The 27,311-nt window shown below is 41.7% G+C and overlaps 1 protein-coding gene across 11 annotated transcripts in view; it reads left to right on the plus strand.

The window, feature by feature from the left end:
* Positions 1-27,311, plus strand: part of RFPL4B (ret finger protein like 4B) — an 82,480-nt gene that overhangs the window by 15,928 nt on the left and 39,241 nt on the right. For 2 of the 11 annotated variants that reach the window (XM_086707633.1, XM_086707634.1), the window contains exon 2: positions 24,062-24,223. The exons of the other annotated variants lie outside the window; for them this stretch is intronic. The gene's annotated coding sequence lies outside the window, so the exon portion shown is untranslated. The remainder of the gene's footprint in view (positions 1-24,061; positions 24,224-27,311) is intronic. 11 annotated transcript variants of the gene reach the window in all.

The raw sequence follows: 27,311 nt of genomic DNA on the forward strand, positions 1-27,311 counted from the left end.
ACAGTCTTCTCTGGAAGATCCCAGTCACCTCAAATCACTACACTCAATGACCTTATTTCAGGTCTTTGTCTTTATAACCTTTGGCTAGCATTTCTTCCTTGTGGAGACTCTCTCCTCTTCTGGCTGCAATAGGAACATCTGTCTCCTGTTCTCTCAATTTTCTGATGGCTCCTTAAATGCAGGGAGACATTCTACTTTTCACATTCTTTCTTCTTTCTTTATCAGTTTCTTCCCAATCTAATCTACTGCCCTGGCTTTAATTATTGCTTCTTCTTCTTGTATTTTTTTTTCACTTTTTAAAAAATTTTAACATTTATTTATTTATTTATTTATTTATTTATTTATTTATTTAGAGAGCACGAGCACACAGGGGAGAGGCAGAGAGAGAGAATCTCAAGCAGGCTCCATGAGGCGGGGCTTGAACTTAAGAACTGTGAGATCATGACTTGAGCTGAAATCAAGAGTCAGATGCTTAACAGACTGGCCCCTTCTTTTTTTTTTTTTTTAATTTTTAAAGTTTATTTATTTATCTTGAAAGAGAGAGAGAGAGAGAGAGAGAGTACACACAAGCAGGGGAAGGGGAGGGAGAGAGGGAAAGTCCTAAGCAGTCTCTGTGCTGTCAGATTTCATGACCCTGAGATCATGACCTGAGCTGAAACCAAGAATCAGACACTTAACTGACTGAACCACCCAGGCACCCCTAATTATTGCTTCTGCATATGCCTGTGAAATCTTCATCTCTGGTCAGGACCATTCTAGTAAGCTCTAGTCCTGAAATTCTAACTAATGGACACTGATATCCCAAAACGTATCTTGGTACCAAACTCAGTATGCTCAGAATGGAATTTATCATCTCTCCCCACACAAAACTTTCTGCATGCTTCCTTTCTTGCTATAAGAATTGCCATTCTTGGGGCGCCTGAGTGGTTCAGTCAGTTAAGCATCTGAATCATTTCAGCTCAGGTCATGATCTCATGGTTTGTGAGATCGAGCCCCACGTCAGGCTCCATGTTCAGCATGGGATTCTCTCAGCTTGGGCTTCTCTGTCTCTCCCTCTCCCTCTGCCCCTCGTCTGTGTATGTGCATGTGTTCTCTCTCTCTATCTCTCTCTCAAAAATAAATAAATAAAATCTTACAGAATTGCCATTCTTTCAGTCATTCAGGCTCAAATGATAGCATACTTTTTATTACTGTTTTTTTTTCCTTTTTTTTATTTTTTATAAAAATTTTTTTTTCAACGTTTATTTTTGGGACAGAGAGAGACAGAGCATGAACGGGGGAGGGTCAGAGAGAGAGGGAGACACAGAATCAGAAACAGGCTCCAGGCTCTGAGCCATCAGCCCAGAGCCTGACGCGGGGCTCAAACTCACGGACCGCGAGATCGTGACCTGGCTGAAGTCGGACGCTTAACCGACTGCGCCACCCAGGCGCCCCTGTTTTTTTTTCTTGAATCTCATTTCCCATCCACTGCCGAGTAAGTAGAGTCTACTAAAGCAGCATTTCACAAGCCACAATGTTGCGGAATTAAACAAAGGTTTAAAAACAAACAAACATAACACGTCTCAGAGTCTTATATTGTGAATCCCAGGTCCCATGCATTTCTCCACTTATGAGACCAAAGTACACTTCTTTTCAGGAGAAACCTCTTGAAGTCTCTCTAGAGGTAAAGGAATACATTTTACTAAATGCATGCATAGAAAAAAATGTCATTCTCTAATAAAAGTGTTTTGATGTATTATTTCACTGAATTCATTCAGAAGTGAGCAATGTGAAAAGGCCAAGTTTGGTGAGATCTATGCAGCACGAGTGATGGGCTTCTTGCCTGACATTGTCCCTGGTCCCAAAACTAAACATTTGTGTAGTTTATTGCTGGCAAGTTCCATAATCAATGTGAAAGTAATCACATATGCACAGGCATTTTAAAACCAGGTAAAAACAGTTCCATACTTACTCAGTATTACCTTGGCTAAAAATTCCTTTCAGTAGTCATCAGTAATCTCACTCTGTCTCTCATTTGGTCCTGCTTAGATTTACCAAAGAGTTATCTTTTAAATGCTATCTATTAATTTCCATTGAAAGCTATTATTTCTATGTATCATCAAGTGGGAAAACTATGTTCCAAGACTAGTCAAGTTAACTGATGAATTCAGCCTTTATAAAATGCTAATTGATTCAGATGAACAAATACATTACACTTTCCTTTAGATCCTGAAATTGACTTTGGTTATTTCTACTCTCACCTGTGTATAGCTCTGAAAACATGGGCCAGAACCTATATTCACTGCTTTTATAGCATTGTTTTTTTTTTTTTTTTCACATCAAAGAATATTTCCAGAATCTAATATGTGGAATTCTGGAAAATAGGTATTTATTTTTTTCTTTTGTGTGTATGTGTGTCAGCAGCAAGTTTTAATTTTTTTTATTGAGGTATAACTGACATAACCTTATAGTAGTTTCAGTTGTATGACATAGTGATTTGATCACCACATTAAGCCCAGTCAACACCCATTACCATACATAATTACAGAATTTTTTCCCCAAGTATTCCTCTCCTCTTCACAGGAGAAATTCCCACATATATGCAACAGGTCATGTGCTTAAGAATGTTCATAGCAGCTCTGTTCACAACAAGGAAAACACGAAACAGTCCAGATGCCCACCAATGGGAGCCTGGGAGCATGATCTGTGGTCTGTTTATACAAAGGGAGATTACGGTGTCAATGAATGGATTGACTTCAGCAACATAATATTAAGTTAAAAACATTAAGGCTCAAAGATTACCTATAGTATGATACCTTTTTTCTGAAGTTAGTAACAAGCAAAAGTAAAATATACATTTTAGAATGTGTATAGATGTAATAAAACTATTTAAAAAGGAAAGCAAGGGAATGGTCAACACTGGGTTCTAGATGATGCTACTTTAAGGGGGATGGCTAAGGGGATGAGGAGGAGCCATATGGATCCATGTAGGTTATTTTCAAAGTTCTAGCTTTTGGGGGGGTAGTTTCATAGGTGCTTATTAAATTATTTAAAATAATCAAATAGATAATTCAGTAAATAAAGCCAGGACATGCATTTATGAATGATGAGACTATGTCATGAAACAGGATTACAATGAATCTAATTCTGTGTACTTGAGGGTCAATGGAGGGTCAGGGAAGACATTGGTAAACTCGCAGGTGAGGTCTCCGGGAGTTGATCAGTGTGCCTTGATGGAGACAGTGGGAAGGGAAGGGTAGGGAGCCTTTCTCAGACACTGGTCCCTGTGTTGGCTTCACAGATGTGCACCTTGACCTCAGGAAGAATGGCTATTGCAGAACTGAATGATCATTTTCATGAGGAAATTTAAAAAACAAGTACTTGAGCATGACTGCTTCAGCACCCCTGACAAAGTACAAAACTGAGTGGGTGATAATGGCCTTCTTCCTGCACCTGCTCAGAATACATCTGTCCATGGCCTGTAGAAGGACTCTTCACTTTGGGAGCACTGGGCATGAGACTCTTGGCAAGATTATCAGAGGTCTTGCGGAGTGTCAAACAGTCAGGGCTAAGATAAAATGCTGTATAATTCAGAGGTCAAGAGCAAGGGCTAGAGGAAGAGTGCATTCTTTTACATGCTGGCCCTCTACTTACCTTGTGCATGCTACTGACATTCTTTGAGACTGAATTTTCCATCAGTAAAATGAAAATAATAATAGCACATACCCGTAACTTACCACGAAGGTTTAATGATAAAATCCAGTAGGGTAGAATATGGAGAGCCCAGCGAGTAGATTTTAATGCACCCTCTTAATAGGTGCATGGACAAAAGATATCAAAGAGAGCAAATACATTTGGTCAGGTCTCTAGAAAGTTCATAAGAGGTACAAGTGAGTGGTGGCCTGTTAACATACAATGACTGCCTCCTAGTGCATGGCAACCAACTCAATGTCTATGATTGGATGTGTCAGTTTAACAAGGGCCTTCATTCTTGAGAAAGAGTTAGAAAGGAAATGAGCTAACATAGGGAAGGAAGTGGGTCAGATGGTGAACTTTTTAATAAAGACCCGGGTCATCAAAAATTAAAGTAATTCAAATGTCCTCTTTTTATGAAGACATAGATATATGTACATATTCAAAGAGCTCCATCCAAAAAAGACTGACCGGCACACACAAACAAAACTGGTATTTAAAGTAGTAAGTTCACAACTATTCCCACAGCTGTGCTCCCCAGAAGACTGGCTCGATGGGCCCAGAGGTGGACTCCATTTTCTCTACTGTACATTGGAAGCCTACCAACGTCCATTCTGGGTGTGATTATAACCCTGAAACCCATTCCATTTCAATGCATTCTACATTAACCTCTTCTGTGAAACATGCCAGAGATAAAGAAAGACATGATAAACAACAGCAAAATTAATTAACACACGCCTAGCAATATCCACCCCCCTCCCCACCCCTCCCCACCCCCCACCCCCGGGGGGATTTCCGGTGCTTTTCTGGTTTGGAACAGACTCTTAAATCCAAGTTTGAAAAGCATTTTACTTTCTGAATATACTTCTGGATATGTGTTGAGAGTCAGCACGTTATGCAAAGATCTAAGGAATAGACATTTTGCACAAGCCAAAGTAGAGACGATTAGTTGTCTTTTTACCTCTTTCTACAGTTTTTGAGAGTTATGCGTGGAAGTTATGACAGTCAGAGCAGTCCTCTAGACCTAGGGAGAGAAATGTTCCTGCTAAAATAAAAAGAAAGGACTACAGGATAAAGAGAATTATGACCATGTAACCAAGATGCAGCTCTTGGTTAAGTCCTTCCATGTCCCCGCCCTGTCCTGCTCCATCCCTTGGGGAGGCTGCTGGAGCAAGACGCTGTCACTTAAGCAGACTCAGCCTGTGGCTTGGCAGCTGTCCTTTCCTGTATGGCACATTCGATTTACAGGATTTGGGACCAAAGTTCTATCTTTTCTCTTCTCCACCCAGATGAAATCATTTCCTCTCACCATCCTGCCACTTAGTTCTTGTGGAAGAGAAGGGTTAGGGTGATGAAAGAGATGGGAGGAAAGGGCAAGGAAGGAAGAGGCAGCTTATAATCTTGCCAGGCTTTCATATGTGAGCTTGAAAGACAGCTCACACTCGCAGAGAGACAATGGTGCTTAAATGTCTGACCTGGCTGCCTTTGCTGAGGATCACTGTTCCCATCTCTGCTGAGCCAGACCCTGGAAATCTACCATGTCATTTCCCGAAGGGGATCCTTGTTAATTAGCTATGTTTTGTTGTTTCTTTTTAGCGATTATTAGGGCTTTCCCACATCAGAATCTTGTTGGGAGTTAACAGCCAGTTTTTGAAGTCGTATGAAATCATGGGATGGAGAAAATACTCCCTGATCCTCATAAACTTTCAAAAATGGAAAATGGCCTGCTTTGTCTTTTCTCTGCAGCACATGAAATTTGAAAAATAGCACAAAGGCTGTATCCAAACCCTCTCTGCCCTAAAAATGGCATAGCAATCTACGGAATGAGTACATGTAGTGACATATGTTGTCAGCTGTCTCAATAAAAGGATGTTTCCATAATATGATGTTATTTCTTCAAGCCACATTCAATATTCTTGGCTGCCAGACAACAAGGGGAAAAAAACCAAGACACTTTTAAGGCAAAGAACAAAGACTCAAGGACTGGGGGAAGGGGAGTGAGGACGGGAGGAATAAGGTAGTTTGAAACTTGTGTCTCCTCTGTCTGTCCTATTTAATTTTTGAGATGGGTGGAGAAGAGACACATAAGAGTTTGGGGAAGACCAGTTGCCTCAAGGCTGGCAGTAGTTTGAAGGATATTTTTATCTATTTAGTTAATTTTAAAAAGTTTATATATTTATTTTTGAGAGAGAGAGCACGGGAGGGGCAAAGAGAGAGAGGAAGAGAGAGAACCCCAAGCAGGCTCTGCACTGTCAGCTCAGAGCCCGACATGGGGCCCGATCTCATGACCTGTGAGATCGTGACCTGAGAAGAAACCAAGAGTCGGACGCTTAACTGACTGAGCCACCCAGACTCCCTTTTCGTTTATTTTTATTTTGAATGCTCAGTTAACCAAACGGCCAAAGTTGGGTGAACATGGGCTGATGGCAGGAGGAAAAGGTCCTGCTCCTCCCTAGTTGTCCTCAGGGAATAGCCAGGGTTGCTGTTATTCTAAAGGCTGGCTGCTCCCAGAGTTAGCCTCCAAAGAAGGCAATCATGAATGCAATGATTATTGGCTTAAGCTATTTAATAAGGGCATGATATGAGCTCTGTAGTGTTGTAGTCAAGCTCTGGCCCTTCTCAATTTGTGTGTGTGCATGAAAACACCCTCCCTAGCCTTACTTCTGGTTAAGAGAGTATTGTTTTTTGTTTTGTTATATAAAGTGGCAAAGATGAGCAGCTTGAGAAGCTGGCCAGTGGGGCCTTTTTCATAACCCCTTCTACTCACTACAGACTTCTGAGCCTTCAAAGGATTTGCAAATTGCTGGTGGTTAAAAAAAAAAAAAAAGGCTGAGGATATAAATTTTCATCCATGTTTCCTATGTGTCCAAGGATTATTATTCCTTTGGCCTCTTCTTCATCCATATCGACACAGTTTAGGTTGTAAGTCCGTTGAGGGTAGGGACAGTGAACATATATGCCCTAAGATTTTCTAAGATAACCCCGATTTCAGATGTTCTGTTGTGCGGTCCCCTGAAATACCCTTAAATATTTCAGAAGGTCTGCCCCGTCTGCATGGCCTCATGTTCAGAAAAGTTGTTAGTTAAACTTTGCGGTGAAGGCGGTGACAAGTCCTGATTCATACGGTTGGAGTGCGGTGACCTCCAGGCCAGGGTCTCTTCTCGCAAGAGCTGCTTCCAAGAGAGGACCCCGTAGTTTTATTGTGCTCGGAGATCCAGAGGAAGGAGAAAAGTCTCTCCATGGCATCTGGGAGAATTTGTATTTCAAATTGTGAGCCTAAACCGTTTTGCTTGATAAAGTGAAATTGACTCCAGTGTTGGCAGTGACTGTGTGACTGTCCTATTTTCAGGAAATGATCTGTGGCTCATACATTTTGCCAAAACATGAATAAAACTAAAATATCCCTAAGTGAACTTAAAACCTCTTCTGGAACAGAAAAGCTCCCCTGTGAAATGAGACCTGCCTTTTTCTTTCTTCTTTTTTTTTTTTAAATCTGTGAAAATGAAATTTTACTGAATTTTTCTCCCCCTCCACTTTCGCTTGGTAACTTTTTCAGCAGCCCAAGTGCAGAATCCACCTCCTTTTGGCTCTGGTGGAGTGCCATGGCAGGTTTAGGACGTCCTTCAGTTTGGATCCCCTGTTTTAATCCCCACCTTCCCCTGTGCCCACCCCCCCCCCCCCCCCAAACACACGTACACACTGCTGGGAGAACAGCTTCTGGGAGCCGCTGACTCCAGGAGCACGATGACATCTGCTGTGGACACTCAGCAACACAGCTGACATGTAGTTGAAAAGTGAAGTGTTACTGTCATGTAGGGAGCATTTCCTCCCTCCAAGATGAACACTTGGATTAAGAGAGAGTACTTCGTTCTCATGAAAGTTAGCATCTGCAATAAGTGTCAGAAGCAAATCTCTTGACCCTGAAGTTGAGGTCAACCACTCCTGGGCAGGGTCAGAAGCGGAATAGAAAGGTTGTTAATAGAGTTTAATGGGGTGAGGGCTCTTTCCAACCAAATCTTCAAAAGCCCTTCAGGCTGCAATTAGAATTTACTGTTTGCTTAAGAGAAATGACTCGACCCATTCAGAGTCATTGATTCTTATTTATTGATTCCACTTTATTTGTAACATTAAGATAAGATACTCAAAACATTCGACCGTATCCGATGTTTACCTTTCCTCCTTTCTCTTCCCGCACTAGCCATACCAAAGGTTTTTACATTTTCTGAACAAGCCATATCATTTGATGTCGGTCTTTAAACATGCTGTTTTCTCTTTTAGTGAAACTCTTATCGTTTCCTTTGCCTCTCTGCCTGGCTAATTCCTCCTCATCCTGCAAGTCCTGAGCTGCATTTATCAGCATCTCTATAGCTGGGTGGGGTGTCCCGTGCTCACCCACCCACCCACCTACCCACATGTCACACTTTAGCCCGTCTGCTCGCACCTTCCACCTCTGCACCAAAAGCTATTCTCTCTAGTGCCTGGCACATACTAAGTTCTCAATTAATATTGGTTGGCTGAATGAATAAATGAAGGCTAGAGGAATGGACAAACAAATAAAGCGCTTTGCAATTAGTGGAAGTATATTGTCTTTTATTTGGTTGTTTTCTAAAAATTTATTTATTTTGAGTGAGGGAGGGAGGGAGAGAATCTCAAGCAGGCTCCTTGCTGTCAGCATGGAGCCCCATGCAGGGCTTGATCCCACTCACCGTGAGATCATGACCTGTGCCATAATCAAGAGTATGTCGCTTAACTGACTGAGCCACCCGGGTGCCTCAGCGTAGTGTCTTTTCAACGTGATTGTGCATCGGGATCGCTTGGAGTATTTGATAAAAAAGCACATTCTCAGGGATTTTGCATGAAATGTAATACATGTGGTAGGCTACAAAGAATTCGTTACTGCTAGAGCATAAAATGTGAGGCTGAAGTTGAGGTTGATGAGACTGGAAGAATGGGCAGGGAGCAAGATTTGGAGGACGTGTCAATGGACTCGAGTCTTATCTACGGTACAGGTTATAGGGAGTCAGAGAAGGGCTTTTAGTATGATTAGATTCTTGTCATCTGTAGAAATCAGATTCCACACTGGTTCTTGACCTTGGCTGTGTATTAGAATTATCTGGGTAATGTTAACAAATAAGCAATAATGCCTGGGTCTATCCTGAGAGATTTGAATTTAATTGGCCTGAGGTGTGGCCTGGGCTTTGGGTGGTTTTAAAGCTTCCCCACTGATTCTAATATAAAGTTAAAACTGAGAACTACCAAAATAGAAGAGAAAATTTGTCCATACAATTTGGCAATCAACTGTCTTGTAACATCTCTTAAATTGTAGCTGTGTGTTGAGGAAAAGCAAAAAAAAAAAAAACAAAAAAAAAAACACAGTGAGATATCACTATGCATTTGCCAGAATGGCTGTAATAAAAAACAGTAGTAAGACTAAATTCTGGGGAGCATTTGGATCTCTCATACAGAGCTGGTGGGAATATGATACAGGTGCTGGGCTCTATGATGATTTCTTACAAAGCTAATGATACAGCTACCATACAGCCCAGTACTTATCCTCCTGGGCATTTACCCCAGAGAAGTGGACACATAGGTTGACCAAAAAAAAAAAAAAAAAAAAAAAAAAACCCAAAAAACCAAAAACAAAAAACCTGTATATAAATGTAAATAGTGATTTTAATGATAAAAGCCCCACATTGGAAACAATCCAAATGCCCTTTGATGGGAGAATTAAATAGATTAAATAGTTAAATACATTCAGGTATGTCCATACTATGGACTACTACTCAGCAATAGAAAAGAATAAACTATTTACACATGCAGCGACTTGGATGGATCGCAAGGGCGTTATGCTTAGTGAAAAAAGCCAATCTCAAAAGATGACATACTATATGATTCTACTTCTATAACATTTTCTTGAAATGAGAAAACAATAGAAATTGAGAACAGGTGAATTGGGCCAGAGGCCAGGGATAGGACTGGATGTCATTACAAAGGGATATCTTTAAGGGGTCCCTTTGTGATGGCGGGATGGTTCTGTATCTTGATTGTGGTGGTGGTTACAAAAAGCTATACAGGGGATTAAATTGCATAGAACTATATGCACACACAAGCACACAGTTGGGTGACCGGTAAAAACTGATGAAAACTGAACAAAGTCTGTAGTCTAGGTATTAGTATGGTTCCAGTGTCAATTCCTTGGTTATGATATTTGTACTACACGCATATAAGACGGTATCATGGAAGTTGGGAAAAGGGTCCATGGGACTCTATGTACATGTTTGCAACTTCCTGCAACTTCCTGTGTGTCTACTACTATTTAAAAAAAAAATTGTAGCTACGTATTGTTATTCATTGGTGGTGTTATTTAAAATTTAATGCATTTATATTTTAATTCTTTAGATAGATTGGAGACTTTTTTTTTTAATTTTTTTTTTTAACATTTATTTATTTTTGAGACAGAGAGAGACAGAGCATGAACGGGGGAGGGTCAGAGAGAGGGAGACACAGAATCTGAAACAGGCTCCAGGCTCCGAGCTTTCAGCACAGAGCCCGACGCGGGGCTCGAACCCATGGACCGTGAGATCATGACCTGAGCCGAAGTCGGCCGCTTAACCGACTGAGCCACCCAGGCGCCCCTAGATTGGAGACTTAAGTATAGTGACAGTGTGTCATAATTGTCCTAATTCAAGTCAATATAATAATTCAATGCAGTTAAACTCAAATCATTCTAATAAACATTTGAGGGCCTACTGGACACAAAATTAATATTTTAGTCTTCTCACCCTTAATATTAATTTCTGTTATTTAGATTTTTAAGCCACAAGGACTGATTACAGTATTTATATGATCCATACATTTATTTTAGGTTTTAAGTTGCAAGTATGTCTTAGTCTCACATCCAAAGGCATACTCTATATTTCTATTCTTACCTTGAAATCAGGACAAAACAGCTTATGCTACCAAATGACATTCTTAGTCTTTTTTTTTTTTTCTCTTTAATAATCACTAAGCTTAAATTTGTAGGGAGGAGTGCAATTTTCTTAATGTTTTCTACTTGGTTCAACATTCTCAGACAGCAATTACAAGCCAAATATCATTTCAGTAAATGAGAAATTCTTGTTTTTATGTGCTGATTGGCTTTATTACACACGAAGGTTAATTGGGAGGCTTCTGAAGCTTATCTGGGTAATGATGAACAGCTGCAACAGATTGCACTCCCCCCTGCCCCCACCTCATTTTGACCGAACTGCACCCAAACAAAACCTTATGCAACGGGAACATCATTAAACTGCACTGCAAACCCGGCTTGTGGTTGTATCTGCGTGAGCAGCACAGGAAGCCAGAGGGAAACAGATAGCATGAGAGGAAATGCTCCGTTTAGCAGTGGTGGCCCCCTCCCCACTCCCGGACCACTGCAGCTATAGGCCTTGACTTCTGGGGTCCCAAAGTACTGTGCTTAACTCGATCTTTATCCTGCATGAAGAAGGGGGGCCACCCACGCAAAAATGTGCTTGATGTTACCCTGACGCTAAATGGCAGAGTTTTCTAGCTCCAACCTGAGAGTAACATTGTTGATTTCAGGACCAAAGAGAAAGGATGCCTCTGACCACTTTGAAGAGCTTATCGAGTACATTACCTGTCTCATAGTATCTTTAAAAACAACAGCTAATGTGTTTGAGCATTTTTATGGGCCAGGCATTGTACGAAGTATTTCATAGGTATCACCTCAGCTAATATTCTCCATAACCCTAGGATAGAATTATTATGTGTATGTTAGAGATGGTGCCCAGAGTACCCGCGAAGCTTCTCCAAGGCTACAAAGCCAGGAGTTGTTTGGGCCTGGACTTAAGTCCAGGTCCATCCTTCCTCAAGATTCCCTCTGTTATCCAGGGAACTCAGTGAGAGAAAGTTGCCCGGTAGAGAAGTTATTAGGACAGTAGACACCTTTCCAGTTTAGTTACCAACAGGCCAAGTCACCAAGTGGATAGCCAATACTCTGTCTGGCTATCTACATGCATATTTGGGGTGGTCAGCTTTCTACTGTGTGGTATTGTGATAAAGCAGTGTTTGTCAGGGAGTGGAGGTTTGCAGGTAAGAGCAACTTGCTTGGTAATAAAGGAAGAGTTTGTCAGTAATGCTTCGGAGGCAGACGGATGTGTGCGATTGGTGACCTTCCTTGCTGATTGGCTTCCCCTCATCCAAGGCTCCTTTAGCCTGTGCACATCTCTTTGACCTCTTCTGCACAGTTTGGTCCCATCATGATCGGCATCTGAGGCATTAAGGGGTTTAGTAAACAGTCATTCCACTGTCTGTTTTTAAAATGATTCCCTCTACCTCTCTTATCTTTTCAGTTTGTGCCAGCAAGGAAGTAGAGTAGTAGCTGAAGAGGGCAGGTTTGGAATCCTACAGACCCAGGTTCAAATTCCACGGTAGGCACTTGCTGATGCTTAGACACACAGTTTGGTCAGGTCCCTTAATGTCTCTGGGCTTCAATTTTCTTGTCTGTAAAATGTGAGCAGTGACACAGTATTTTGGGGTGGCTGCGAGAATTACATGAGATGATTCACGTAAAGTCCCCTTCCTGGCACAATGGAAGTGTTCAAATGTTAGTCACAAACAATTGCCAACAACAAGAACAATTCAACCCCACTCATTTCTCATCTATTTTACCTGCTCTTCCCATAATTTGCAATTATTTCTTTCTTCACTAATCTCTGAGCTTCCTTAGTCTCAATGTACCATTTAGCAAACAGGAAGACCATGCCTGTGTAGATCTGTGCAATTGCAAAACTTACATTGCTCTGTATTCTAGCTGCCAAGCACTGTAATAACCACTGGTTTCTTAATTTTTCTTTCCCTGATATATTTTTTAGCACCTGTGTAAACCTATGCAGCTGTGCTCAGCTCTGTATAAATGTTTGCTTATGTGCTTCTGTTATATTTATTTATGTGATTCTGTGTACAGCCAGTTTCTCTATTAAATTATAAATTCCCCAGGGCCAAGGACCACATTTTCTGCTCTTGCAACAGGTCCGGGTGTCCTTCCAAGAAGAGATCTCAGGAAGGCTGAAACTAAAGCATATAGTACTGCTTTAATGAGATGTTAGTGGCAAGTTTCCAAACATTGTGTTTTTATCTAAGGCAGTATTTCTTAAAGAAATGTCAGCATTAGCCAGCATTCTATAGAAATGTTCAAACTGGGGGCCTTCAGTTGGTGACTTTTGACTTGAAAAATTAAAAGAACAAGTCTACAATTTGAGAAATAAGTCATCATTGACAAATGGAAAAAAAGAGTTTAGTACTTGTTACTTTCCATATTTCCATTGATCAGTGAAGCAATTGACACATTGGATTATGAAAATGTCAAGGCATGCATAATGGTCATCATAATAATGAGCTACCTTTAAAATTTTTTTTAAAATATTTATTTTTTAGAGAGAGAGGGAGACAGAGATAGAGCATGAGCAGGGCAGGGGCAGAGACAAATGTAGACACAGAATCTGAAGCAGGCTCCAGGTTCTGAGCTGTCAACACAGAGCCTGACGTGAGGCTTGAACTCACTGTGAGATCATGACCTGAGCTGAAGTCAGGTGCTTACCTGACTAAGCCACCCAGGAACCCCAATAATAGCTGCCTTTTAGAGTACTTAGTAGGTGTTGGTGCCTTACTAGGAGCTTGTCTGGCTGTCTCTTCTAGTCTTCCCAGCATTCCCACGGGTAGACATCATCTTCCTCCCTATTTCACGTATAGGGAAACTAAGCTTAAGAAAGGTGAACCCATCATCCAGAATGCGGTGAAAAGGTGACGGAGTCAGGCCACGTTGACCACTAAGCTATACTGCCTCCTTCACGTGACAGGGGGTTTTACAGTTGAGCTATAAAGATAATTCCAACCTTCCTCTTTTTCTTCTTCCATACAGCCCCTTCCTGCCCCTCCCCACCCAACAAAGGGAAAGAAAATTCTATTAGTATATTCGTGATTACTTAGCGTAAATAAATAATGACAACTGCAGGAGTTTTGGACGGTTTGCAAGAAGAACTGAAGAAAGAAAACGAAAACTCTCTCCCTGGTTGTATGGCTTCGTATGCTCCTGCTCTCCAGCGGGCTGGCTCTCCATTCACTGCCTGCTGCTGGAGTCCATAAGAGACTCCACATTGCTGTCAGAATGAAGCCATTAGAGAAAATGCCTCACTGCCTTTCAAGAGGACAGACAGGAAACATCTTTCGCTTTCTTTCTCTTACTCTTATCCTCTCCCTTTTCCTTCCTCAGCTCTGTTCTTTTGAAATAAGTAATGGCTAACTTCACCCAGGCGTTGGGTAACATGAGACCTCCCAGGGCACAGTCTGAGAACTCTAGCTCTAAACACACACACACACACACACACACACACACACACTGCAGGCAGCCGCTTGGGGCCCTGCTTTCTGGCAGCCTCACTGCTCTCATCAGCTCCTGCTAGATCACAGGACCCAGTGGTTACAGAGCCGGCCTCTGCGCCTGCACGTAAAGCATGCGTTAATAACAAAAACATCGAGTTGGGCTCGTCCAACTTCAAACATTCGGTGACTCTCTCAGCCTTGGGTCCTAGGGGATCCAAGAACCTCTCAGCGGAGTCAGGACTACGCTGTGGCTGGTTTGTGGAAGCATCCTTTCATTTGTGGTATTTTACAGCAAGGGTACCAAGAGAGTTTCCAAGTGACAGCAGCACCCTATACCTACATAACAGTGGAGGGCGGAGGGGGAAGGAGGGGAGCATCGGGCTCCTCAAATGCCTGGATTCCACACGCCTTCTTCATAGTTCTCTGCTCTGTTTCTTAGAGGGCCTCCCAAATTATACAATTTGCAGGCCGCTTAAAACCTAGATCTGCCCCCAGCTGGGTGACTTTTTGAGCAGCGGTTCAATCCATATCATGTTTGACTAAGAAATTTAAACCCTTGAAGGTCAAATATGGAGAGGCTGGTGCAAATAATATGAACAACTAACATTTCTTGAGTCTTTACGTGTATTAGGCACTCTTTTAAATATTTTTCTTATATTAAGTTCTTCAATCCTTGCAAAAAGCCTAAGCAGTAAGGTCTATTATTCGCCCATTTTTTTTTTAGGATGGGGATATTAAGTTACTCACCCCAGAGTTCCAGCTGGTTAGTAACAAAGATTGTACTTGAGCCTGGGAAGTTCGCATCCAGAGCCTGTGCTGTCGGTCACTGTCTATTTCTCATTCCTCATCGTAAAGGCTCTTCTGCAGAACATACTTACATTGTAATAAGTATAGAGCATAATATAGTGTAGACATATTGTAAGTACAGAATATAGAATAGAATTCTATCTGTATTCAAAGTTTGACTTAAATCAGTGCCTTGATCTTAATTTTAAAAATTAAAAAAAATTTTTGGGGGGCTCCTGGATGCTCACTCGGTTGAGTGTCCCAGGGCTGAGAGGTCGCGGTCTCACGGTTCATGAGTTTGAGCCCCATGTCAGGTTGGGTTCTGTGCTGACAGGTCAAAGCCTGCTTGGGATTCTCCATCTCCCTCTCTCTCCGTCCCTCCCTTGCTCATGTAATCTCTCTAAAAAGGAAATAAACATTAACAAAAATTTAAAAAATTCTTTTTATTTTACTTGTAAATAATTGTATCTTTGCTCACATCAAAAGAAATTCCAGGTCGTATTACAAAAGGAAGCAGTTAACTTCTGTGACTCACACTATCATTACTTTTCAAAAAGAGCCATTCGATAAATAAACAGTTCCTATTTCAGTTCAGTGTTGTTTATGTTTTCAATACATTCTTCTATAAAATCTAGCATAAATATATGTTGAACTTGTTTGTTTAGAGGAGCCCCAAACATTTACTTTTACATGAAGAATGAAATGGAGAATTTTCTTTTGAAGCTTAGATGTTTCTCACAGTATTATGCAGTTAACTGGAGTTTTATGCATACTCAAGGTCACTAGATATCTGAAACTCTCAGGAAACACATTGTATTATTGTTCTTGAACCACTTGAGCATTATAGATTGACTGAGTTAAAAAACCATATACTGGATAAAAAGCACAAAGTTGTGTTATTATGGTCTACTTCATGTAATGCCAGAATTTTTAACTTTGCTTTCAATGTTTAAACAGCTCTCTCAAACATCATTTCAGATAATGATTATTTAAATGATCTGTGTGTAACACGTGAAGGCTCACAATATTCTCTGCCCTCACCTAACCCATACTACGAATTTCCACTCTTCTTATTTTGCAATAATTCCTCACGAAGCCTTTGGGCTAGAAAGGTAACTGAAATGGCAGGAGACCCAACTTGCCCAGTCAGACCTATCTGAGACCTCTCACCTCCAACCCCTGGGCCTGTCAGTCTCTCCAATTCTAAATAAGGAGAGAAAGAGAGAAAACAATGCCTCTCACAGACTCTAACTTCTCCTTAAGAGACTACACTGTTTCTGTTTTTTTTCACTTTCACATTCTTGGAAAGAGAGTTGACATGTGTTACCTCAATGTCCTCACCTCTTTCAGTCCTTGGAAGCCTCCTCATCTCTGTGACGGGAGCACTGATGTGCTTGGTCATTTTCTGAACTTTCTCCACTTTTTACTTTTTAGACACTACATGCTTTTGCTTCTCTTCTTAGCTCTTGGCCCATTTCCCCCTTCTTTGTCCCCTTTTACTGATTGTTCCTCCCCTGCCCGAATCTTAAGTGGTATCTAAATTTCCAATTGTATTTTTTGCGCCTTTCTTTAGCTTTAAAGATCTCCTGGAGTGATTTTACCCAATCTCTTGGCAGGGAGTCTATCAATTTTTTCTACAAGTTCTGCCTCTTGGTCGATCCTCTTATCTGACAACCAGACACAAACATGCAATTGACCTTGAACTGCTCCAGCTGAAAGAACGAAGCACCTTAAACTCAACATGTACAAAAATCAGACAATCATCTTCTCTGTAAAACCCAACCTTTGCTTTGTGTTCTATATGGATGTGGGTTAATGTTATCACTGTTGATGGATCCACTTGTCTTAAAATGTCAGAGTTCTTCACCTCCTCCTCTAGCTCACTCCAGTAGCCAAGCATCCACCAAAATCTTGTCAATTCTATCTTGAAATGCCTCTCAAATTCATTTACCCTCATCTATTCCACTTGTTATTCTTTTAAATATGTCACATAATAATAATATTAATCTCTCAGTCTAGGTAATTCTTTTTTTTTAATTTTTAAATGTTTATTCATTTTTGAGTGAGAGAAAGAGAGAGAGAGAAAGAGCACACAAGCAAGGGAGGGGCGGAGAGAGAGAGAGAGAGAGAGAGAGAGGGAGACACAGAATGTGAAGCAGGCTCCAGGCTCTGAGCTTTCAGCACAGAGCCTGGTGCGGGGCTTGAACTCGCAAACAGTGAGATCATGAAGTCAGTTGCTTAACCGACTGAGCTACCCAGGCACCCCTGTCAGTCTAGATAATTCTATCTGCCCAGGAGTATTTCTGATTTCGGTATCTCCCTCCTTCCCTTCACCTCCATTGCATTCTCTTTAGGGCTCCAGGATGGTCTTTCCAAATATGCATCTCATCAGGAGATGCCTCTGTTTACAAACCTATAGTTCCTTAAGGATCCATAGCGTTAGGTGAAAAAAAAAATCATACAGCAGAACATGAGGAATAATCCCAGTATTAGTAAAAATAACACAAAGGCACATAAATGCACACACACTATATCAAAATGTCGGTAGTGCTTCTCTGTTATTGCTGAGTCATGGTACCGGGATGAGTTGTTTTTTCTTTTTTTTTTTTTTGCTTGCTCTTATTTTCTGTACTGACCATATGTGACTTAAGTCATGAGGCAAGAATATTATTGAAAAATAAACTGATGGGGTAAAAAAGGAGCTGACTTAAGTAACTTTGGAAAATAACGTTTTTACTAGATATTATAAGGCTAAAAACAAAAGGACTATACATAAACACTGTACTCTGGCTGGTAAATTCATTTCTCACAGGATTATGGGTTAGCAATTCTGAAACTCCACAAACACACAAGGGCTGAGTGGACATGTAAATAAACTATAGACAATGGGATCCAGGTTTCCCACTGTCAGGGATAGAAGTGACACATAAGCAAGTGGAGAAGGCAGGAATAAGCCCTGTGGTGCAGGCCTGGAATTGGAAACATCGGTTCAAACTCACATTTAATTTACTATTTAGACAGATCGATAGATAAAGAAATAATTACAGGCATGTGTGTATACATGTATAGATCTCCCTGCTCTGTCCTTAGGACCTGAAGCAGTAAAACTGTCATATAACAGCAAGCATACCCAGCACCTAGAGTTTGGATTCCAGATGTCATTTTCCAACAAAAAGAGCCAAGTCTCCTTGGAGAAATGTCTGATTTCAGTCCTGGGTCAGGGAAAATCCAAGGTGAGCCTGGGGCACTTGTGGTGCCACAATGAAAGGAAATGCATTTGTTAAAAAAAGATGAAGCATGTCCAAAGGACATAGGAGCCAACTTGAAAGAGCTTGAAATGGCCAGAGGTGAAACAATTTGAGAAATAAAAAACATTAGAATTGCATATGACCTGAAAAACAAAACAAAACAAAACTTGGCTCCATCCTAATATAAATAACTGATTGAGTAAATAAATAAGGGAGAAGAGGCAGATCTTTCTTAAAGAAGGATTCCAGATAATATATGTAGATGCTGCTTCCGTCTCGGGGGCTGGAGCGTAATCCACCTCTCCTTCCGTGCAGGCTAGACTTAGCAACTCTCTTCTAATGAATTGTCATGACTTGCCAGCTTCTTGTGAAACGGGAATACTCTAAAGTTATTTCAGGAACATGACAGTTTATTAGAAAAGGGGAAAAATTGTCCCTGCTTCATGGAGAACCCTGACAGACAGCCCCTTAACCATGTGAGTAGGCTTGACACATCACTAGTGATAAGCAATTTTGACATCATGTCCCCTGATATGATGTGATGAATGGGGAATGTCACCTCTGAAGAATTCTTCCCCAAATCGTGAGAAAATATCAGGCAAGCCAAAATTGAGGGAGGGTACGTTCTGCAAAATACCTGACCAGTGCTCCTTGAAAGTGTCAAAGTCATAAAAAACAAGAAAGACTAAGAAACTTTCACAGATTAGAGGAGACTAGGGGACGCAATAATTAAATATGGTGTGGCACCCTGGATTGGGCCTTGGGACAGAAAAAGGACATGAGTGGAAAAAAGCGCGTGAAATTGGAACGAAGTCTGTAGTTTAATGAATCAATGTTAATTTCCTAGTTTGGACAAATGTTCCATGGATATGGAAACTGTTAAGATTAGGGGAACTTGGGTGAGAGGTATATGGGAACTGTATACTAACTTAATAACTTTTGTATAAATCAAATATTAATCCAAAATAAAACCTAAAAAAAAAAAAAAAAAAAAAAAAAAGGAAAAGAAAAAACATGGCTTCCCACTGCTTATGCAGGGCTTGTCTTAAAAAAATCTCCTTGGAAGTTTTTGAAACTTACATGCCTGGGCTCCACCTGGGGGATTCTGATTCAATAGGACTGTCCTTGAACCAGGAAAGCTCCATAATTGTAAAGTGGCACAGGAGATTCTCATACATTCCAGGGGTTGCAAAACCACTTGTCTGCAGGACAGAGCGGCCAATGACATGGCCCCTACAAAGACTTTAAAATTTTTTGTAGTAAACAATTGCTCAGAGGCTATAGCCAGAATTGCTTTTTACAATTAAAATTAAGAATATACTGGGACACCTGGGTGCTTCACTTGGTTGAGCACCCGACTCTGGATTTCGGCTCAGGTCAGGATCTCATAGTTTGTGACATCAAGCCCCGTGTTGGGCTCTGTGATGACAGAATGGATCCTGCTTGGGATTCTCTCTCTCCCTTTCTCTCTGCCCTTCCCTGCTTGCACGCACACGCTTCCCCCATCTCTCTCTCAAAAACGAATAAACATTAAAAAAGCTAAAAAAAGAATATACTAATTAATAAGATATACACGATTGTGAGTATAAGGAATACAATTAGTAAACTGAGTAACTTTTCACTCAGAGAAGTCCATGAAATCTGTGTATTTTATTTTTAAATACAGTGTATTATAAATTTGCCACTTGACAACCATAGGCCCAAAAGCCTATTAAATATTTACAGACCCAGGGGGTGCCTGGGTGGCTCAGTTGGTTAAGCATCTGACTTCAGCTTAGGTCATGATCTCATGGTTCATAGGTTCAAGCCCCACATCAGGCCTCCAGCTGGTAGTGTGGGGTCTGCTTGGGATTCTCTCTCTTTGCCCCTTCCCCATGCTCTCTTTCTCTCAAAATAAATAAATAAGCTTAAAAAATATTTATGGACCCAGGAATTATTTTCACATCTTCATTTTGCATTCCATTTACTTTGAAGTAAAAATTCACACGTGATAGATTTCCAGCAGGATTTTCATATGGCTGTCCTATACTTACAAGCTTTTTGTGAAACTGAAACACTTTAAAGTTATTTCAGTAGGGGCGCCTGGGTGGCTCAGTCGATTAAGCCTCTGACTTCGGCTCAGGTCATGATCTTGCAGTTTGTGAGTTCGAGCCCCGTGTTGGGCTCTGTGCTGACAGCTCAGAGCCTGGAGCCTGCTTTGGATTCTGTGTCTCCCACTCTCTCCGTCTCTCCCCACTTGCACTCTGTCGGTCTCTCTCTCTCTCAAGAATAAATAAACATTAAAAAAATATAAAAAATAAAGTTATTTCAATAAACAGAAACAATCGTAACCAAACAACAACAAGAACGACAAAACCAAACTGACTTGGTAAGATGTAGGGGAAAGTTAAAAACAAAATACTCGTTCAAAAAAAAAAAAAAGGTTTGAAACAAGATTAAATCCAGAAAGGCCATGTAAATTCAATTTCAAGTGTATGTACATGCCTTTGTGAGAGTGTGTGTGCATGAAGCCTCTCACTGAAGTCCATGAATACCCAGAGATTCATGAAGAAGTGTTGGGGGTTCCTTGGACTCTTTGAAATTGAAGGAAAATATATGTACACACATTTTCCTGGGGATTCTCAATGAGGGAATGAGGAGAGCGAGCCAAAAATAATGAAGAGACACTGACCATGGGGGTATTCTTTTGAGAAATAATAGCATACTTTTATATTAACTAAATTACCCTTGTAAATCAAATAGTGAAAAAATAGATGCACTGTGATCTTATCTCATAACAAGAGCTATTGTTAATGTAGATATTTCTTTTTCCCAACAGAGAGTTGAGAAAAGTCTTAGAATGCAATGAACATTCCCCAAAAAGATGATCAAAATGGCAGCCTCAGTCTAAGGATAGGTCGTTCATTCGTCAAATGTTGGCAAAGGTTTACTATGTGCCAGGCACGGTTGTAGGAATACGCCCGACGCAGGGCTTAATCTCATGAACTGTGAGATCATGACCTGGGCCAAAATTAAGAGTCAGACTTAATTAAGAGTCAGACTTAATTAAGAGTCAGGGAAGATAGACATCAAAGAATAAACAAAATAAGAAGTCACATAGTATGTTAGAGAGTGATATAAATGTGATGGGAAAAAAAATTGAGCAGGGTGAGGGGAGTTGAAACTGGTAACTGGGGGTGGGGCACAATTGTCCATTAAATAGGGTGATGGTGGTGGAGGGGGGCGGTGCCTGGGTGGCTCAGTCAGTAAGGTTCAGACTTCAGCTCAGGTCCTGACCATTCTCATGGTTTGTGAGTTCGAGCCCACATAGGGCTGGCTACCATCAGCACGGAGCCGGCTTCAGATACTCTGTCTCTCTCTCTCTCTCTCTCTCTCTCTCTCTCTCTCTGCCCCTCCCTTGCTTGTACTTTCTCTCTCTCAAAAAGAAAAAAAAAAGAAAAAATAAGGTGACAGGGAAGCTCTCATCAAAGAGGTGAGATCTGAGCAAAGATTCGAAGGAAGTGAGGGAATTAGCCAAGTGGATCCTGAAAAAGAACTTTCAAAGTAGAGAAAATAGAGCAAAGGCCATGTCTGGGGAGCCACAAGGAGGCTTCTGGCACAAATAACATGAACAGCCAGACACGAGGGGAAGGACAGGCAAAGGGGCGGTGGGGGCTTTGCAGCCACGTAAGGACATAGTTTCTCTCTGTGGGAGATGCGAGCCACTACAGGGTTTTCTCTCCCTTTTGCTTTGTTTTGTTTTTACAGGTTTATAAGTATAAACCTTAACATGTATACCTTCATCAGAAGTTGATAGATCAAGTCAACACAGAATATGGAAGGCTAGAGGGTATTTGCGAAGCCGAATTAATGTATTACCAGTTCTAAAAGCATTTGCTTTTTAAACACACAGGAAACAGTTATAAACAATGTTCATGCATTAGATCACAAATTAAATCTTAATACATTCAAGAAAGAAGAAACCCATACATAACGTATTATCTCACAACAGTGCAAAAAAAAAAAAAAAGCAGGCATTAACAAGAAGACTGTTTTTCAAAATGTATATATGCATTTACAAATTTAAAAGCACCCTTTCAAAAAACTCTAACAAGTATATCAACCCCAATTACAAACTAGGGAAGAATTAATGACAAGAAAAACACTGTATATTGAAACATGTGTGACATAGTCCATATGCTATCTAGAAATAGTAAACAGAACTCAAATCCTCTTGCAACCTCTTATATTGAGGTTCTGGCATTGACTGGGAAGGTAGAGGAAAATCCCTGACAAATCAGGGATGGGAGCATGCAGGTGGATCTGATCTAACCAAAGAAATTGGGGCTCTAAATTTTTTTTAATGTTTTTATTTATTTTTGAGACACAGAGCGACAGAGCATGAGCAGGGGAGCGGCAGAGAGAGAGGGAGACACAGAATCTGAAGCAGGCTCCAGGCTCTGAGCTGTCAGCACAGAGCCCGATGAGGGGCTTGAACTCATGGAGTGTGAGATCATGACCTGAGCTGAAGTCGGACGCTTAACCGACTGAGCCACCCAGGCGCCCCAAGAAATTGGGGCTCTAAATTCTGCTTACTTTGCCAGTAAAAGGAGCTTTTCCTCTCTAATTGAGAAAGCTAGTCTCCCTTAGGCTGAAGAACCAGCCCTGTGACTTCCCCTGAAGCAACTCTCTTGCAGGAAAATGCTAAGAACCACACGGCTATAAGCAGAGGAATAGCAGAGCTTATGTTTCAGACTAATTACTCTGGCCGTTGTGTGGCAAAGGACTCTAATTGGCAATAATGGATGCCAGGAGACTGTTTAGGAAGCCATTATTGTGATTCAGATGAGCAAGAACAGGGACTGGGCTGTTCTGGAAGCAGTGCAGGTAGAGAGAAGTGATCAGAGTCTTGACATATTCTGAGGGTAAAGCCAGCATGATCTTCTGACTGGCTGTACGGGGGATGTCAGGGCAAGTAGAGTCAAGGATGACTCCAAGATTTTTGGCCTGAACGAATAGAAGCATGGAGTTTCTACCTCCAAATAGGGAGGAGGCTGTAGGTGGAGAAGGTTTGGGGAGAAGGTCAGGCAGGACTTCAGTTTGGGATCTGTTACATTTGAGAGGTCAGACATCCTAGTGAAGATATGCAGGAGGCAGTTGACTGTTGGAGTCTAGAATTTGGAAGAGTGGTCTGCTTTGGGGATCTACATTTGGGAACCATCAGCGTACAAGTGGTAAGGTAGTCACAGGACATGGGGAGGTCCTAAGGGAGTAGGGACAGATGAAGAAGGAAAGAGGCCAAGGACTGAGCTTGGGACTCTTCAACACTAAGTCTTCAGGGAGAAGTGGCAGAAGTAACCAAGAAGACTAGGAAGGAGTGACCAGTGGTGCACTGGGAGTGTACCATCTTGGAAACCAGGATAAAGAAACTGTGTTAAGGAGTGAGTGACCTACCTTGTCACATGATGAGCTGACAGGCAAGTGGGGTGATCAGTGAGAACTGGCCATTGGGTCTAATAACATGGAAATGGCTGATACCTTTGTCAAGAACCGTCTCAGTGGCGGAGTGAGGGCAAAAACCCAATTGAGTGGATTCAAAACAGAATGGAGGAAAGAAACGAGACAGCCAACCAAGCACTTTGCTGCCGGGGGAGTGAAGAGAAGAGCGTTGATAGGGAAAGTGGGGTCAAAACAGGTGTTTTTTTTTTTCTTCTTCTTAAGATGGGACAAATCATGGCAGAGTTTGAATCCTGAAAGACATGATCCAACAGGCAGCGAAAAATTAAGGGTGTAGGAAATTGCAGAATTGGTGGGCTGACACCTAACTTTGGTTAGGCAAGAGGGATGGGATCTAGCAGACAGGGGCTGACACTTAGAATGGAAATGTCACCCACGGAAGAGTTGGGAGTGCAGCGAAAGTGGGTAGATATTTTGGTAGAAGCCCGTGGAAATTTTCTTCTAATTGCTTCTTTTTTTTTTTTTTTTTCTCGGTCAAGTGAGAATTAAGGTCAGGAGATGAGAGCAAGGATAGTCCAAAAGTTCTATGAAGATATAAACATGTCAAAGAGACCCATTACTTTTGAGCTCCTTCTATTAGGCCGTGTTGATTTGCCAGAGTCTCACCTGAATGGAATGAACAGAGGCAAGAATTCGGTTTGGTACGTGCTCTAATAATGTGTACAAAGAACAGTTGCCACGGACAGCCCTTGTCTCCATGTGTGATGTAGAACTCAGAGTGATATCCTTCCAGAACTTGATATACATGGATGAAAATTGCAAGGCTTTGCTCCCTTAGAACATGTTCTAAAAGGAAGGTAACCCATGGCAACTGCTCAACCTGCTCTCAGATGACTCACCAGAGAACTTACGAGTGGAAATCCCATGGAAACAGTGCAGACAGATTCACCTTGACCCCGGAGGTCTGGTTCCACCCAAGGTTAAAGTGTCTTTCCTCTTTCTACCCTGAAGCAAGTATTCATGTTTAGCCCCATTGTCTCTTCCCATTTGGCTGTCAGTTCCATTTAGGTAGGCAAAGCCGCTTAATTCTCACTGCCTTTAAAATCTGAGGGTTCTTTCCCCCGGCTTCTGTCTCCTGAGATGACTCACAGCGGTACACCCGTGTGCACACCCTAGCCGGACAAGCTGCCTTTTAGCAGGGGGCTTCCTGAGATGGCCTAGCACTTCTAAACAGAGAAACACATTATGAGATTGACCTCAGTCATTTAGTCATTCATGTGTCTAATGTTGGGATTTAAGAGTCCCCTCACTTATAAAGGCATTTCGAGAAAAGAGGGGAATGTTAAGAAATTGTTTTAAAAAGAAGAAGAAAGAAAATGGTAACTCTGCAACTTTTATTTCTGTCTTGGATAGTTAAACCTACAGAGAAGATTAATTTATCTTGTTAGTAATATGTGTGTACGTGTGTGTGCGTGTGTGTGCATGCACCTGTGTGAGTGTGTGTTTGACAATCTGGGCAGACCATGACCTTTACTCACCCTCGTATAATGCGCAATTCAACATTACCTTAGGTTGGGTCTCAACTTTTGGAGCCAGTCTAACTGGTATGAATCAACACTTCCTTCGCCATTCAGGGTTAAATCTCTTCACCCCCTCCCGACTGACTGGGAACCTATTGTTGAAGGTCAGGCTTCTGCTCTCCCCACTTCCCCCCAGGCTGGCTGATTCTCCCTCCAGGGTGGAGGAAATACAGGAGACCTGCTGTGTTAGACACTGGTTCCCAACAGCTGATTATTAGAGATCAGGAAAATTGTGAGTAAGCTGTTAAACTGTTGGTAGCTTGAATTCGGTCATGGTGAGAGTCTCTACACCACAGAAATTGGCAAATGCTATAAATCAGGCCTTTCCCTCTCTGGGTAGCTGTTTTGCTAACACCCCACTGGGTTAGGGAATGGGGAGTTCTCCCTGGCTCTCAGGGACTTTGAGCTCTCTAGACCTGTCAGATTGTTCACCTCTCCTCTCACGATCTGTGAGTTCCTCAGAGACTCCCATCATCGTCGGATACCTCTACGGTGACCTTGTACTTTGGCAGACCACTGCCGACCATCAATCAGCTTCTGGTTTTAGATGCTCACCCCACAGACTCTTGTTGTTGGGGGTCCCTTTGCACCCTGGGCGGGATCCTTGCTGATATTATATTAGTTTTCTATTGCTGCATTAAAAATCACCAGAAACTTGGTGGCTTAAAACAACACACCTTCATTATCTCAGACTCCTGGGTCAGGGGTCTGGGTCCTCTGCTCAGGGTCGCATAAGTTTCCAGATAAGGTGTCAGGTGGGCTGACCTGAAGCTTGGGGTCCTCTTCCAAGCTCATGCGATTGTTGGCAGAATTCAGAATTCAGAATTCGGTGGTTGTTAAGACTGAGGTCCCTGTTTCCTGGCTGGTCATCAGCCAGGGTCTTCTTTTAGCTCCCAGAGACTACTTGAGTTTTTTGTTTTATGTCCCTCTCAAAGGACCTTTGACAGCATGGCAGTTTATTTATTTATTTATTTTTAGCAGTTTAATGGGTACATTTTAGAGTCTTCCGTTTTGTGTAGAATTAGATCCTCCCCTTCAAATGCTGTAGTTAGGGGCTCCTGGGTGGTTCACTTGGTTAAGCATCCGACTTCAGCTCAGGCCATGATCTCGCAGCTCATGGGTTCAAGCCCCGTGTCGGGCTCTGTGCTGACAGTTCAAAGCCTGCAGCCTGCTTCAGATTCTGTGTCTCCCTCTCTCTCTCTGTCCCTCCCCCACTTGTGTTCTATCTCTCCTTCAAAAATACATAAACATTAAAAAACTAAAAAAAAAAAAAAAAACCCAAGTGCTGTAATTATCATCGCTTCAAGTAAAACTTGAATAAAAAAAATTGAAGCCTCAAGAAAAAAAACCCAACAAAAACATAAGTTAACTCTCTCTATCCAGTTTGCAAAGAGAGTCTTACATGATGTAATGAATGTAATGATGGGGGCGGGACTATCCCATCATCTTTCCTTAATCCAGGGAGTGACGTTCCAACACTTTGCCACACAAAGTCGCATCATCAGGAGAATTGCCATCTAATCCCTTTTGCCATATTCTGTCAGCGAGAAGCAAATCACAGGTTCTGCCCACATTCAATGGGAGGTGGGTGTATAGATTGTGACTCACTGGAGGTCACTTCCGGTAGTGTCTGCCTTACCGCTATATGTTCTACATCTGAGCTGAGTTCTACAGACTTCTGACCCACTGTCAGAAGGGAGCGCAATTTCCTCTCAACCCAGACTCAGCTTTCTCTTTATCTTGCCACCAAATCAGGCTGCTGGCCTCTCCTTCCCATTTCTCCTGTGTTCCACTGGAGGGAAGATGGGTGTACCCCTCTAATGGTCACTTTGAAGCCCATTGTCTTTGGACTTGAAATATTTTAAAGCCAGACACAGATATCAGAACAATGTCCATTGCTTGGATTATGTACGATTCCATTTTCTCCTAAGTATCAGTTTTCCTGAAGCCGGCAAGCACATATTTGAAAACAAAATGCTTGAGGGAATGATACTACATTAATCTCACCCTGGAGTTTGATGTTTCAGTGGACCAAGGGGGAACATACATTTTGCTGTGTTACTTCCTTCTTTTTTTTATTTCTGAAATAAACTGGGCAGACTGCATGCTGCTTCCAAACTATTGGAAGCTCTTCATCCTGTCTCAGTGGCATTAGCTGAAAACTGATGTCTTATATGGGGCATTAGTGCGAACACAATGCCATCTTTCA

This window comes from Puma concolor, chromosome B2 (assembly GCF_028749965.1).
Source record: "Puma concolor isolate L17-30 chromosome B2, mPumCon1.1.hap2, whole genome shotgun sequence".
NCBI classification, from domain to species: domain Eukaryota; kingdom Metazoa; phylum Chordata; class Mammalia; order Carnivora; family Felidae; genus Puma; species Puma concolor.